Source organism: Bubalus bubalis, chromosome 2, assembly GCF_019923935.1.
Source record: "Bubalus bubalis isolate 160015118507 breed Murrah chromosome 2, NDDB_SH_1, whole genome shotgun sequence".
Classification (NCBI taxonomy): domain Eukaryota; kingdom Metazoa; phylum Chordata; class Mammalia; order Artiodactyla; family Bovidae; genus Bubalus; species Bubalus bubalis.
This window is the reverse complement of record NC_059158.1, coordinates 68,588,105-68,602,260: the sequence shown is the minus strand read 5'-3', so window position 1 is coordinate 68,602,260 and position 14,156 is coordinate 68,588,105. Positions and strand designations below refer to the sequence as shown.

Genomic DNA, 14,156 nt, shown 5'->3' with positions numbered 1-14,156 from the left:
CCTCAGATGTGCAGATGATACCACCCTTATGGCAGAAAATGATGAGGAACTAAAAAGCTTCTTGATGAAAGTGAAAGAGGAGAGTGAAAAAGTTGGCTTAAAGCTCAGAATTCATAAAACTAGGATCATGGCATCTTGTCCAATTACTTCATGGGAAATAGATGGGGAAACAGTGGAAACAGTGTCAGACTTTATTTTGGGGGGCTCCAAAATCACAGATGGGCAGATGGTGATTGCAGTCATGAAATGAAAAGACGCTTACTCCTTGGAAGGAAAGTTATGACCAACCTAGATAGCATATTGAAAAGCAGAGATATTACTTTGCCAACAAAGGTCCATCTAGTCAAGGCTATGGTTTTTCCAGTGGTCATGTATGGATGTGAGAGTTGGACTGCGAAGAAAGCTGAGCACTGAAGAATTGATACTTTTGAACTGTGGTATTGGAGAATACTCTTGAGAGTCCCTCGGACTGCAAGGAGGTCCAACCAGTCCATCCTAAAGGAGATCAGTCCTGGGTGTTCATTGGAAGGAATGATGCTGAAGCTGAAACTCCAATACTTTGTCCACCTCATGCAAAGAGTTGACTCGTTGGAAAAGACTCTGATGCTGGGAGGGATTGGGGGCAGGAGGAGAAGAGGACGACAGAGGATGAGATGGCTGGATGGCATCACCAACTCGATGGACATGAGTTTGAGTGAACTCCGGGAGTTGGTGATGGACAGGGAGGCCTGGCGTGCTGTGATTCATGGGGTCACAAAGAGTCAGACACGACTGAGCGACTGAACTGAATTGTGGTGCTGGAGAAGACTCTTGAGAGTCCCTTGGGCAACAAGAAGATGAAATCAGTCAATCCTAAAGGAAATCAGTCCTGAATAGTGAAACTCCAAAACTTTGACTACCTAATGTGAAGAGCTGACTCTTTGGGAAAAACCCTTTTGCTGGTAAAGATTGAGGACAGGAGGAGAAGCGGGCAACAGAGGATGAGATGGTTGCATGACATCATCAGCTCAATAGACATGAGTCTGAGCAAACTTTGGGGGACAGTGAAGGACAGGGAAGCCTGATGTGCTGCAGTCCATGGGGTCACAAAGTGTTGGATATGACTGAGCTACTGAACAACAACCTTGGCCTAATAAAATTCAATATAACTTATTAATGTCTCTTAGTTTTGAAGGTATAGGAAGCCTTTCCAGGAATGATCCATATGCATGATAGTATGTTGGATGAATACCAGAAATAGTCAAATAAGTTTTATGACTGTCCAGGGATCTATAGATGCACACAGAAATGACTGGCTGATTTTTAACACGAGGATATTTTTTCATCAATTATGGAAAAGTCAGATATCCACATTTCCAAATCTTCATAAACATGTATTTGTGTGGTTACGAGTGAAAATGTCCATTTTTTTTTAACAGAGTATATCTGAAATGAAAGATGACTCAGACTGCTTTCCATAATAACAGCTTTATTTAAATATAATTCTCATACCATAAAATTCATGTTTTTGAAGCGTGTAACTCAGATATTCACATAGTTGAACAACCATTGCCACTAACTTTAAAACATTTAATCACCCTAAAAAAGAACTCGTGTGTCCATTAACAATAACCCATTCCTTGTTTATCCCAGGCCCTGGCAAAAGCTATTCTATTTTCTATTTCTGTGTATTTGTCTCTTCCGAAATTTCATATAAATGGAATCATAGGCGTATGCCCATTTCTGTATGACCTTTTTCATTTAGCACATTTTTAAAATTTATCTCTGTTATGGCATGTATACCAGAACTTCATTTATTTTTATGACTGAATGATACTGTGTTTATGTATATACAATTTTGTTTATTCATTCACCAATTTGTAGACATTTGGATTGCTACCACGTTTTGGCTCTTGTGAATAATGTTGCTATGAACCTTCATGTATAAATTTTTGTGTAGTGGTATTTTTCTGTTTTCCTGTTCTCTTGGAATTGCTAGATAATAAGTAACTTTTTGTTTGGTATTTTAAGTAACCACCAAACTTCTTGTACCATTTTACATTTATAGAGATTTATTGAGGGTTCCAATTTCTCCATATCCTTGCCAACACTGGATATTCTCTATCTTTTGTATGTTAGTCATTTTACTGATTGTGACCTTGTATCTCATTATATTTCTTTTTGTATTGCCTAACAGTGGAAACAGTGTCAGATTTTGTTTTTTGGGGCTCCAAAATCACTGCAGATGGTGATTGCAGCCATGAAATCAAAAAATGTTTACTCCTTGGAAGGAAAGTTATGACCAACCTAGATAGCATATTAAAAAGCAGAGACATTACTTTGCCAACAAAGTCCGTCTAGTCAAGGCTATGGTTTTTCCTGTGGTCATGTATGGATGTGAGAGTTGGACCGTGAAGAAAGCTGAGTGCCGAAGAATTGATGCTTTTGAACTGGGGTGTTGGAGAAGACTCTTGAGAGTCCCTTGGACTGCAAGGAGATCCAACCAGTCCATTCTGAAGGAGATCAGCCCTGGGATTTCTTTGGAAGGAGTGACACTAAAGCTGAAACTCCAGTACTTTGGCCACCTCATGCGAAGAGTTGACTCATTGGAAAAGAATCTGATGCTGGCAGGGATTGGGGGCAGGAGGAGAAGGGGACGACAGAGGATGAGATGGCTGAATGGCATCACTGACTCGATGGACATGAGTCTGAGTGAACTCAGGGAGTAGGTGATGGACAGGGAGGCCTGGCGTGCTGCGATTCATGGGGTTGCAAAGAGCTGGACAGGACTGAGCGACTGAACTGAACTGAACTGAAGTGATAAATGATGAACATTTGTTCATATGCTCATTGGCCATTTATATGTCTACTTTGGAGAAATGTCAGTGTAAACCTTTTGCCTATGTTTTAATTAGGCTGTCTTTTTTAGTGTTTTAAGAGTCCTCTGTATTTTATGGATACAAACTGCTTTACAAGATATGACTTATATGATGTCCCTTATCAGATATAGTTTTTATCATTTACTTGAAGTTATTTTTTGAAACCCAAAGTTTTTTTTTTTGTTTGTTTTAAACCATGATTCATTGTCTTTAATACTCTGAGAGGCAAGTCAAAAGCAGTAGTGGTTTTTTAAATTAAAAAAGTTATTGAGGTGTAGTTGATGTACAATATTACATAAGCTTCAGGTGTACAACCTAGTGATTCACAATTTTTAAAGGTTATGTACTCCAGTTATAGTTACTAGAGAGTATTGACTGTATTCCCTATGCTGTACAATATATCCCTGTAGCTCATTTGTTTTATACATAAATATTAGGGTTGGCCAAGAAGTTCATTCAGCTTTTCCTACAATGCTACGAAAAGCCTGAATGGACTTTTTTGGCCAATCCACTAGTTTGTACCTCTTAATTCTCTAGCCTTGTCTTGCATCTACCCTTTTCCTTCTCCCTACTGGTAACCACACTCTGTTCTTTATATCTGTGAGTCTCTCTCCCTCTTTTTTTTTTTAAATTATATTCACTAGTTTGTCTTTTAGATTCCACATATAAGTGATATCATACAGTACTTGTCTTTCTCTGACTTATTTCTCTTGGCATCAGTTCAGTTCAGTTCACTCAGTTGTGTCCGACTCTTTGCAACCCCATGAACTGCAGCACACCAGGCCTCCCTATCCATCACCAACTCCAGGAGACCACCCAAACTCATGTCCATTGAGTTGGTGATGTCATAGTACCCTTCAAATCCATCCATGTTGTTACAAATGACAAAATTCATTCTTTTTATGACTGAGTGCTATTCCATTATATAGAATATATGCTATAAATATACCACATTTTTTCCCATTCATCTGTTGATGGCTGGATGGCATTACTGACTGGATGGACATGAGTTTGGGTGAACTCTGGGAGTTGGTGATGGACAGGTAGGCCTGGCGTGCTGCAATTCATGGGGTCGAAAAGAGTTGGACACAACTGAGTGACTGAACTGAACTGAGGTCCCATTTGTTTTTTTTTTTTTTTTCCTTTAGAAAGTAGTAATGGATTCTTAAAAGGACCACATCTAACAATACTCGGAGTAGGGAATGAGAGAAGTCAGGTAGCTAGCAGTAGTGCCATGTACATAGTAAGCACTACATTTGTTAAACTGAAATGACTTGCAATTCAGCATCATATTATATCTAGGACTGGATGAAAATTAGGTTAAACTTTGATAAGCTTAACTTTTAACTGACTTCTATTAGTTGACCTTGTTCCCTCTGATTAGCACCTCTATATTTTAAAATACCTCTTCTCTTTCATTCATGTAGCTTTCTTTGATATATTTGATCATTTTGAAAAAAATTCAAAAATAAATCACATTAAATTAGAGCTTTTCCTTCTGTTTTTTAAAAAATTTAGCAAATGTTTGTATTATGCTAGTTTCAAATATGGAGAAGACAATGGCACCCCACTCCAGTACTCCTGGTAAGTTGCAGTCCATGGGGTCACTAAGAGTCGGACACGACTGAGCGACTTCACTTTCACTTTTCACTTTCATGCACTGGAGAAGGAAATGGCAACCCACTCCAGTGTTCTTGCCTGGAGAATCCCAGGGACGGGAGAGCCTGGTGGGCTGCCATCTATGGGATCGCACAGAGTCGGACAGGACTGAAGCGACTTAGCAGCAGCAGTTTTAAGTATACAGCTTCAGATTCTTTTCCATTAGAGGCTATTCCGTTATAGGTTATCATATTGATCAAACTCTAAATTCTTGCTTATTATCTATTTTCTTTATAATGGTTTGTATCTCCTAGTTTATCTCTCTGCCTTTGGTAATCATAAATTTGTTTTCTAGTAAGTCTGTTTCTGTTTTGTAAATAAGTTGATTTGTATAACTTTTTTTAGATTCTACATGTAAGTGATATCATATTTGTCTTTGTCTGACTTACTTAATAATCTCTAGGTTCATCCGTGTTGCTGCAAGTGGCAATTTTTCATTCTCTGTATTATTTTTATTTGAAATATTAATATATCTGGGAGATTGAAATAGACAGTCACATAATGAAAAAAACCTCAAGTGGACATAGGTCAGCTTCTGACAGACCTGCTGAAGCTTTGAGCATATTTCAAAAAAGACCAATTTAAGATAGGTAAATACTCTCTTTGTTCCTCTCTTTTTAAGAAGAAACAGCATTATTGTGGAGAATCCTTAACTTAGGGCTGTAAATGGACATTTTGTCCTCAAGAAGGATACTGTGCACTACAGACCTGACATTCTCAAGAACCTTTTCCATAAGAAGGTACAGATATAAAATCCTTTAATACTCAGAAAGGAGTGGGGAATGCTTTTACAGGTCACTGAACTAGGTTCTCCCAATAGGTAAACTACTTTGGACATCTCTACATTAAGCCTATACTCTTTCAGATCACTAGAGTTTAGTGTAAGAACTGGTGTAAGAACTGGAATTTCTAAAACAAGTTCTATATCTTGAAAAATATCCCAAATCACAGGCCATTTATTTAATTTAACACATTAATCTGTTTGACATGCATTTATTTAATCTTTACTATAATGCCCGGTTCTGTTAACATACCCTAAAAGTCTCATTTAATCCTCACATATTGTTCAATAATATATTATTAAATGTATTTTGCAGATGAAAAATCTAAGCCTCTGAGAGGTTAAGTGACTTGCCTCAGGGCAAGTTTTTGAGAATTGGAACTTGAGTAGGGGGAGGGGCACTTCTAAAACTTACTTTTTCTTTCAAATCATGCTGTCTCCTGTTGTGAGAAGGAGTTAACATATTTGCAGAAGTACCTGAATTATCCCCAAAAAGTAAACAATGAAGATCAAATCTAGAGGTCTGCTTCTTCACTCCTGGAAACATTAGTTCCATTCTTACTTAACGTTGCCCAGTTGTCCGTGATGATTCTAGTAGTTTTAACTGCTTTATTTAGTAGACAGAGTTGATTACTTCCATTGTCTGTGTTTTCCTTTGTCAGTGGTTAATTACAACTATTTCTCATGTTGGGAGTTTCCATATATTTCAGAAAAGTTCTAAGAGCCAGAGTTTTAAATGGCTAGTAACTGTTCACACTATTTCACACTTTTCACTCAAAAGTGTCTCGCTGTTTTTCTTTCTTTTCTTTTCCCAAAGAGTTAAAAAGTTCTCATCACAAGAAAAAAATAATTTTAAGATTTATTCCCTTTGAAACTTTCAAATATACGGGAGAGAATTGTTAGCTATAGTCACCATGATATCTATTACATTCCCAGGACATATTTATCTTATAACTGGAAGTTTGGATCTTTTGATCCCCTTTACTCATTTTGCCCACCCCTACCCCTACCTGTGTCAGCCACCAATCTGCTGTCTCTAAGTGAGTTTGATTTCTTTTTTTCAGGGTGCACATATAAGTGGTATGATACAGTATTTGCTTTTCTATATCTGGCTTAATCTGTTTGAATGGCTGTAATTAAAAAGATATAACATGTGTTGGCAGGTGTACTTCCTCTCAGTATTTGATTTGTCTTCTCATTCTTTCAGTTTTTTTAACAGAGAAAGAAGTTTAGTTTTAATGAAGACCAGCTTATAAATTAGTTTTTTTTTTTTCCATGCAAAGTATCTTTTTTTTTGTATAATAAAACAAAGCTCATCCAGATTTCCCCTATGTTGTCGTCTGAGGGTTTTTTTAGCTTAGAATTTTACATTTAGGTATATGATCCATTCTGAATTAATTTTTGTGAAGGCAGTAATATCTGTCTCTATATTCACATGCAAAATATGAACGCTAGCATAATTTGTTGAAGAGACTATCTTTACTTCATTGTATCACATTTGCTCTTTTGTCAAATATCAATAGATTGCATTTATGGGGTATATATTTCTGGGCTCTTTAAAATTTTTTTTCCACTGATATATTTGTCCTTTTGTCAGTGCCAAACTGTCTTCATTACTGTAGCTTTATAATATGTCTTGAAATTGGGAAGTGTCAGTTCTCTAACTTTGTTCTTTTCTTTGCAGACTGCGTTGGTTCTGAGTTTTTTTTTGCCTCTACACTGAAACTTTAAATTTGGTGTGTCATTATTTATAAAATTACTTGCTGGGATTTTTATTGGGATTTCACTGAATTTATAGACAAGTTGGGTACAACTAACATCTTGACCATATTGATTCTTCCTATCCATGAACATGGAATGTCTTACCAATTAATTCTTCTTTGATTTCATTCATTAGAGTTTTGTAATTTTCCTCATATAAATCACACATATATATTTATATCTAAGTACTTTATTCTGGGTGCTAATATAAATGATATTGTTTTAAATTCAATTTCTGCTTGTTTGTTGGTGCATAGCAACTGACTTCTCTATATTAACCTTGTGTCTTGCAGTCTTGCTATAAGTGCTTATTCCTTCCAAGGGTTTTTTGTCAGTTATTTTGTATTTTCTATCTATGCCATCTGTGAAATAAGACAGTTTGTGTCTTCTTTCTCTATCTGTATACCTTTTATTTCCTTTTCTTACATTGTTGCATTAGTAAAAACTTCTGGTTCAATGTTAAAAGGAGCCATGAAAGGAGATCTCCTTGTCCTGTACCCTATCATAATGGGAAGACTTCTAGTCTTTCACGATTGATATGATGTTAGCTGTAGGATTTTTGGAGATGGTTTTTATCAAATTGAGATAATTCTCCTCTATTCCTTGTTAATTTGGAGGGGTTTTTTTTTAATCATTAATTAAATGATTTTAATTTAGGGTGTTAGATTTTGTTGATTGTTTTTCCACATCTATTAATAAGATCATATGGTTTTCAGTTTTTAGTCTTTTGATGTGATGGATTACATTAATTGATTTTTTCATGTTGAAAGTAAACTTGCTTTAAATACTCCTTTTCTCTCTTCTCTGGTCGTCCCATTACAAATTATGTTGTACTTTTTGTTAGACATTCCACAGTCCCATAGTCCATGGATAATCTATTGTGGGTTTTCTTTTTTCCTGCCTTTTCTTTTTTCTTTGAGGATCCTATTGATATATCCTTTTTAGTTGAAAGAGTCTTTCTTTAGTCATGTGCCCAGTACTAAGTCCATTATAGACATTCTTCTTTTCTGCTACAGTTTTTTTGTTTGTTTGTTTTTCTTTTCAATCACTAGACTTTCTTTTCGGTGTGTTCTTAGTGTCTTCATTCTCTCTGCTTACATTGCCCATATTTTCTTGCCTTCTGTATACATTATCCACTAGGGTCCTTAGTATATTAATCACCGTTGTTTAAAATTCCAGTTTGATCATTCCACCAGCCCTGCAATGCTTGGTTCTAGTGCTTGCCACTGTTACTGAGTCCAGGCTTGTAGCACTCACTGCATGATGGGCCAATAAATCAAGAGATTCGTTGCTGGGGCAAGGAAGAGCAACTTAATTCTGAAAGCCAGCAGACAGAGAAGATGGTGGACCAGGGTCCCAAAGAACCATCTTACCTGAGTTACAATTCAGGCTTTTCTTTAATAGTAAGAGAGGATGGGTGCGATTGGTTGTTGCAAACTTCTTGGTTCCAGAAGCCTTCGTTCTTGCCTCTGTCCATGTAGGTCCAGTCACAGTGTTCCTATAAACCTCCAAGACAAATGTTATTCCCTGTTATGAAACTTCTTGTGTCTATTTGAATGGGATCATGTCATATCTTTAAGGGTCAGAGCCTTGGCTATCCTGTATATTTCAGGCTATATTCTTGTTGTTCAGTCACTCAGTTGTGTCTGACTCTTTGCAACTCCATGGACTGTAGTACACCAGGATTCCCTATCCTTCATTATTTTCTGGAGTTTGCTCAAACTTATGTCCGTTGAGTCAATGATGCCATCCAACCATCTCATCCTCTGTCATCCCCTTCTTCTCCTGCCGTCAATATTTCCCAGTATCAGGGTCTTTTCCAATGAGTTGAGTTTTCACATCAGGTAGCCAAAGTATGGGAGAAGGCAATGGCACTCCACTCCAGTACTCTTGCCTGGAAAATCCCATGGATGGAGGAGCCTGGTAGGCTGCAGTCCATGGGATCGCTAAGAGTCGGACACAACTGAATGTCTTCACTTTCACTTTTCCCTTTCATGCACTGGAGAAGGAAATAGCAACCCACTCTAGTGTTCTTGCCTGGAGAGTCCCAGGGATGGGGGAGCCTGGTGGGCTGCCGTCTATGGGGTTGCACAGGGTCGGACACGATTGAAGCAACTTAGCAGCAGCAGCAAAAGCCAAAGCATTGGAGCTTAAGTTTCAGCATCAGTCCTTCCAGTGAATATTCAATGTTTATTTCCTTTAGGATTGACTGGTTTAATCTCCTTGCAGTCCAAGAGACTCTCAAGAGTCTTCTGCAGTACCAGTTCAAAAGCATCAATTCTTCAGTTTCTCGACTGGAAAAACCATATCTTTGACTATAGGGACCTTTGGCAGCAAAATGATATCTCTGGTTTTTAATACCCTGTCTAGGTTTTTCATAGCTTTTCTTCTAAGGAGCAATCCTCTTTTAATTTCAAGGCTGTAGTCATCATCTGCAGTGGTTTTGGAGCGCAAGAATATAAAATCTATCATTGTTACCATTTTTTCCCTGTCTATTTGCCATGAAGTTATGGGACTGGTTGCCATGGTCTTGCTTTTTTGAATGTCGAGTTTTAAGCCAGCTTTTTCACTCACCTCTTTCACATTCATCAAGAGGCTCTTTAGCTGCTCTTCACTTTCTGCCATTAGGGTGGTATCATCTACATATCTGAGGTTATTGATATTTCTCCCAACAATCTTGATTCCACTTTGTGCTTCATCCAGCCTGGCATTTCCTATAATGAACTGCACATACGTTAAATAAGCAGGATGACAATATACAGGCTTGAAGTACTCCTTTCCCAATTTTCAACCAGTATATTGTTCCATGTCTGGTTCTAACTGTTGCTTCTTACAGGTTTCTGTTCTAACTGTTGCTTCTAACCTGCTTGCAGGTTTCTCAGGAGGCAGGTAAGGTGGTCTGGTATTCCTATCTCTTTAAGAATTTTCCACAGTTTGTTGTGAACTATACGGTCAAAGGCTTTAGTGTAGTCAATGAAGCGGAAGTAGATGGTTTTTTGGAATTCCCTTGCTTTTTCTATGATCCAGTGGATGTTGGCAATTTGATCTCTGCTATCTCTTCCCTTTCTAATTTCAGCTTGTACATCTGGAGGTTCTCAGTTCGCATACTGTGTTGGAGCCTAGCCTAAAGGATCTTGAGCATTACCTTGCTAGCATGTGAAGTGAGAGCAGTTGTGTGGTACTTTGAACATTCTTTGACATTTTGCCCTTCTTTGGGATTGGAATAAAAACTGACCTTTTCCAGTTCAGTGGCCACTGCTGAGTTTTCCAGATTTCCTTAAATATTGAGGCAACATTCTTAACTTGCACCAAAAGCAATAGAATACAAAGGTTAAAGTAAAAGAAACATCCATGATGGGGTCAGATTTGTTCTTCCCTATGACACTGTCTCTTTAAATTATTTTTTCTTGTTGTTGTTTGCCTTTCGGTGTGTCTTAAAATTGTTTCTGAGTAGCTAGGCAGGGGCACCCCACTCCAGTACTCTTGCTTGGAAAATCCCATGGACGGAGGAGCCTGGTAGGCCGCAGTCCATGAGGTCGCTAGGAGTCAGACACGACTGAGCGACTTCACTTTGACTTTTCACTTTCCTGCATTGGAGAAGGAAATGGCAACCCACTCCAGTGTTCTTGCCTGGAGAATCCCAGAGACGGGGGAGCCTGGTGCGCTGCCATCTATGGGGTCGCACAGATTCGGACACAACTGAAGCAACTTAGCAGCAGCAGCAGCTAGGCAAGGTGCTATTGCCTTCTCCGAGCTAGGCATTATGTACTGGGTAAAAGAAACCTCTCTAAATAAGCCTTTACTAATATGGTGGTGAGATATGGGAATAGGGAAAACATTCTCTAGTCTTTGATTAGGTCAGTCTTTTAATGTCTGTGCCTTTAAACTGTGAATTTAACATGTGTTTCTCAATTTCTTTTCACAGCTTAGATGGGACAGGACAGCAATAGTGAGTGTAAGTTGGGTGTTTGTTTTCCTTTCCTGGTTCAGTTAGACTCTGATAAAACCCCAGTAATATAGATTTTGGTTAAGTAGTTTTCCCTGAAGGCAGGCCTTGTTAAGAACAGCACAGTGCTCTGGCCTATTTAAAAATATTTCCCTTTTTCCCTCACCCTTCCAGAAGCAAGACAGAATTTTTTTTCTCTTATATTTATTGTGGGTATCTGGTTGATTTACTGAAGATAAATCTCATCATATCGTGGAGCACCCGCATCTCTCCCCATGACTCTCTGCTTCTGGAGTTTTTAACTCTGAGACTTGTTCACTTGTTTAAGCAATTCGTAAGTTATCGTTCAGCTTGTCCTACCCCAGCACTGGTTCCTGTGGTAGTTATTACTCATCAGATTCTGTTCTAACAAGCCACAAATCTCTGTACTTCCCTGTTCATCTCTCCTGTCTTGAGAGCAGCTGTTGTGTCCTGCCCTTTCTTATAGATCATAGGAGAGTTACTGATTTTTCATTCTGGTTAGCATTTTACTCATTAGCATTGAATGGTGACTTCAAGTTCTTTACATGCAGAACCAAAAACTGGAAGTTATTCTAGAGTCAGTTTTGAAATCAGGATATGTGATTTCTCCAATTTTTTTCTATTTTTCAAGATGGTTTTGGCTACCTTTGACCCTTGAATTTCTATGTGAATTTTAGGATCAACTTGTCAATGTCTATAAATAAGCCAGATGGAATTTTTGGGGGGATTGTGTTGAATCGGAGAAGGCACTGGCAACCCACTCCAGTACTCTTACCTGGAAACTTCCATGGACAGAGGAGCCTGGTGGGCTGCAGTCCATGGGGTCGCTGGGAGTCGGACATGACTGAGCAGCTTCACTTTCACTTTTCACTTTCATGCATTGGAGAAGGAAATGGCAACCCACTCCAGTGTTCTTGCCTGGAGAGTCCCAGGGACGGGGGAGCCTGGTGGGCTGCCATCTATGGGGTCGCACAGAGTCAGACACGACTGAAGCGACTTAGCAGCAGCAGCAGCAGCAGCAGCAGCCTTCTTTGCAATATTAATTCTGATCTGTGAAAATGGGATATCTTACCATTTATTTAGATCTTGAATACTTATTGGTATGTTTTCCACTAACTGAAATTATCATATACTTTTGTCTTTTAGTCTTTTGCCATGGTGACTTACATTAATAGTTCTTGAATGTCAGCCCAATGTTGCCTCCCAGGGATAAATCCCATTAGGTCATCATGTATAATCTTTTTCATGTGTCTGAATTCAGTTTGTTAGTATTTTGAGAATTGTTGCATCTATAACAGATACTGGTCTATAGTTTTCTCGTTATGTCTTTGTTTTTGTTATCATTGTAGTACTGGCCTTACAAAAGGGAATTGTGGCGTAGTCCCTTTTTTTCTACTTTTGAGAAGAATTTGTGAAGGATTCATTTTAGTTATTCCTTACACGTTTCGTAGTCATCGCTACAGCCGTCTGGGCTCAGGCTTTCTTTGTGATATATTTTTTATCTTATTTAATCTCTTTACTTGTTAATACATCAAAAGAGGAAACTCTTTCCTCTTGAATCTGTCGGTAGCTATTTCTTAATGAGAACTTCTAAATTTCCTTTGTTATGTAATGTGTTAACTGTTAATTTTGATTTTTCAAAGAAGAAATTTTTGGTTTCGGTGATTTTTCTCTGTTACTTCATTATTGTCTATTTTGTTTATCTCTGCTCTAAGTTTTATTACCTCATTCCTTCTGCTTGCTTTGGATCTTGTTTCCTCTGCCTTTTCTAGATTCTTAAGATGTAAATTTAGGTTATTGATTTAAGGTTTTTCTTCTTTTCTTTGATAGATGCAACTCAGTTATATCTATTAGAGAAATTTCTAGTATATCTTGGATGGTATTATTTAAGTAAATAGTAAAATAGTTCACCTTTTGTAATACACTTATGTATGAAAAACACAAAATGCAAGCATGGATGGGTCTAAATCAACACTATCCAAGTGATAGTTGGGTGGTTACAACTGCCTCCCCATTGCTTCTTTAGGTAACACAAACACAACCGAAACTTTCTGGTTTTCTCCTTTATGATTCTCCCTTTATTATTCATAGTATTGGCACTTTAATACCAAAGCTACAGAAAAGAATGGCTTTTAAAAATTTATTACTCTAGTATATTAAGTCAGCCATGTGAATTGGTAAGCTAGCAAAGTTTCAGTGCCCTTGAGCACTGATGATAAAACCCTTGGTCTTCTTGCTGCTTTATCACAGCCGGCTTTTTCTTTCCTATAAAAAATAAATCAATTTTTACAGAATCAGAATATACAAAATTGTACAAGTGTATAAATCTGAATATTTTTTCCTCCACATATTCATCATGGCCGTGTATATAGTAACTGTGACTGATACAGGAGGAGAATTGATTCTTGCATCACCTATGACCTTAAAGACCTCATGTAAGTACACAAATTTTTAACATTGAATAACTGAAAGTGTGCTAATTTTAATCTGCTAAATGGGGTTTGGAAAACAGCTTATTTTGTTGAAAGAATGAAGTACAATTCCTCAGGTATGATTATTCACCATGTCAAAGTATTTGAGAATCAAACATGAAATATCAATTAAGTAGGTAGAGAAGACAAATCTCAATATTTGCAATGAAATAGAATGGGAAGATACTATATATATATTTCAAATAAATAGTCTTGATTTAAATTTTAAGACAGCTAACCAAAAGGGTTCTTATGAGTGTAGTGCAGTAAATAAAAAGTGGTCATCCCTATAGGCGTGCTTACAATTATACAACAGCAAAATGCACCTCATACATGTGTCAGTTTTGCTTTTAAAAATTCATTTTAAATTTTTTATTCTTCTTCTAAATTTTGAGCAGTGAAGCTAGCTAGCACTTGCATATGAAATTGTTGAATTATAACATGATCACAAACATTCATGATAAAAAAAATTGATCTGATGAGTCTATGCTTTATTCAGGAATTAGTACAAGAGTTCGGAGAAGGCAGTAGCACCCCACTCCAGTACTCTTGCCTGGAGAATCCCATGGACGGAGGAGCCTGGTGGGCTGCAGTCTATGGGGTTGCTGAGTCGGACACGACTGAGCGCCTTCACTTTCACTTTTCACTTTCATGCATTG

At 37.7% G+C, this 14,156-nt stretch overlaps 1 long non-coding RNA gene across 2 annotated transcripts in view; it reads left to right on the top strand.

Moving 5' to 3' along the window:
- Positions 1-14,156, top strand: part of LOC123330746 — a 94,773-nt gene that overhangs the window by 29,756 nt on the left and 50,861 nt on the right. Inside the window, exon 2 of one of the 2 annotated variants that reach the window (XR_006546841.2) lies at positions 13,399-13,461. The exons of the other annotated variant lie outside the window; for it this stretch is intronic. This is a non-coding gene — a long non-coding RNA (uncharacterized LOC123330746). The remainder of the gene's footprint in view (positions 1-13,398; positions 13,462-14,156) is intronic. 2 annotated transcript variants of the gene reach the window in all.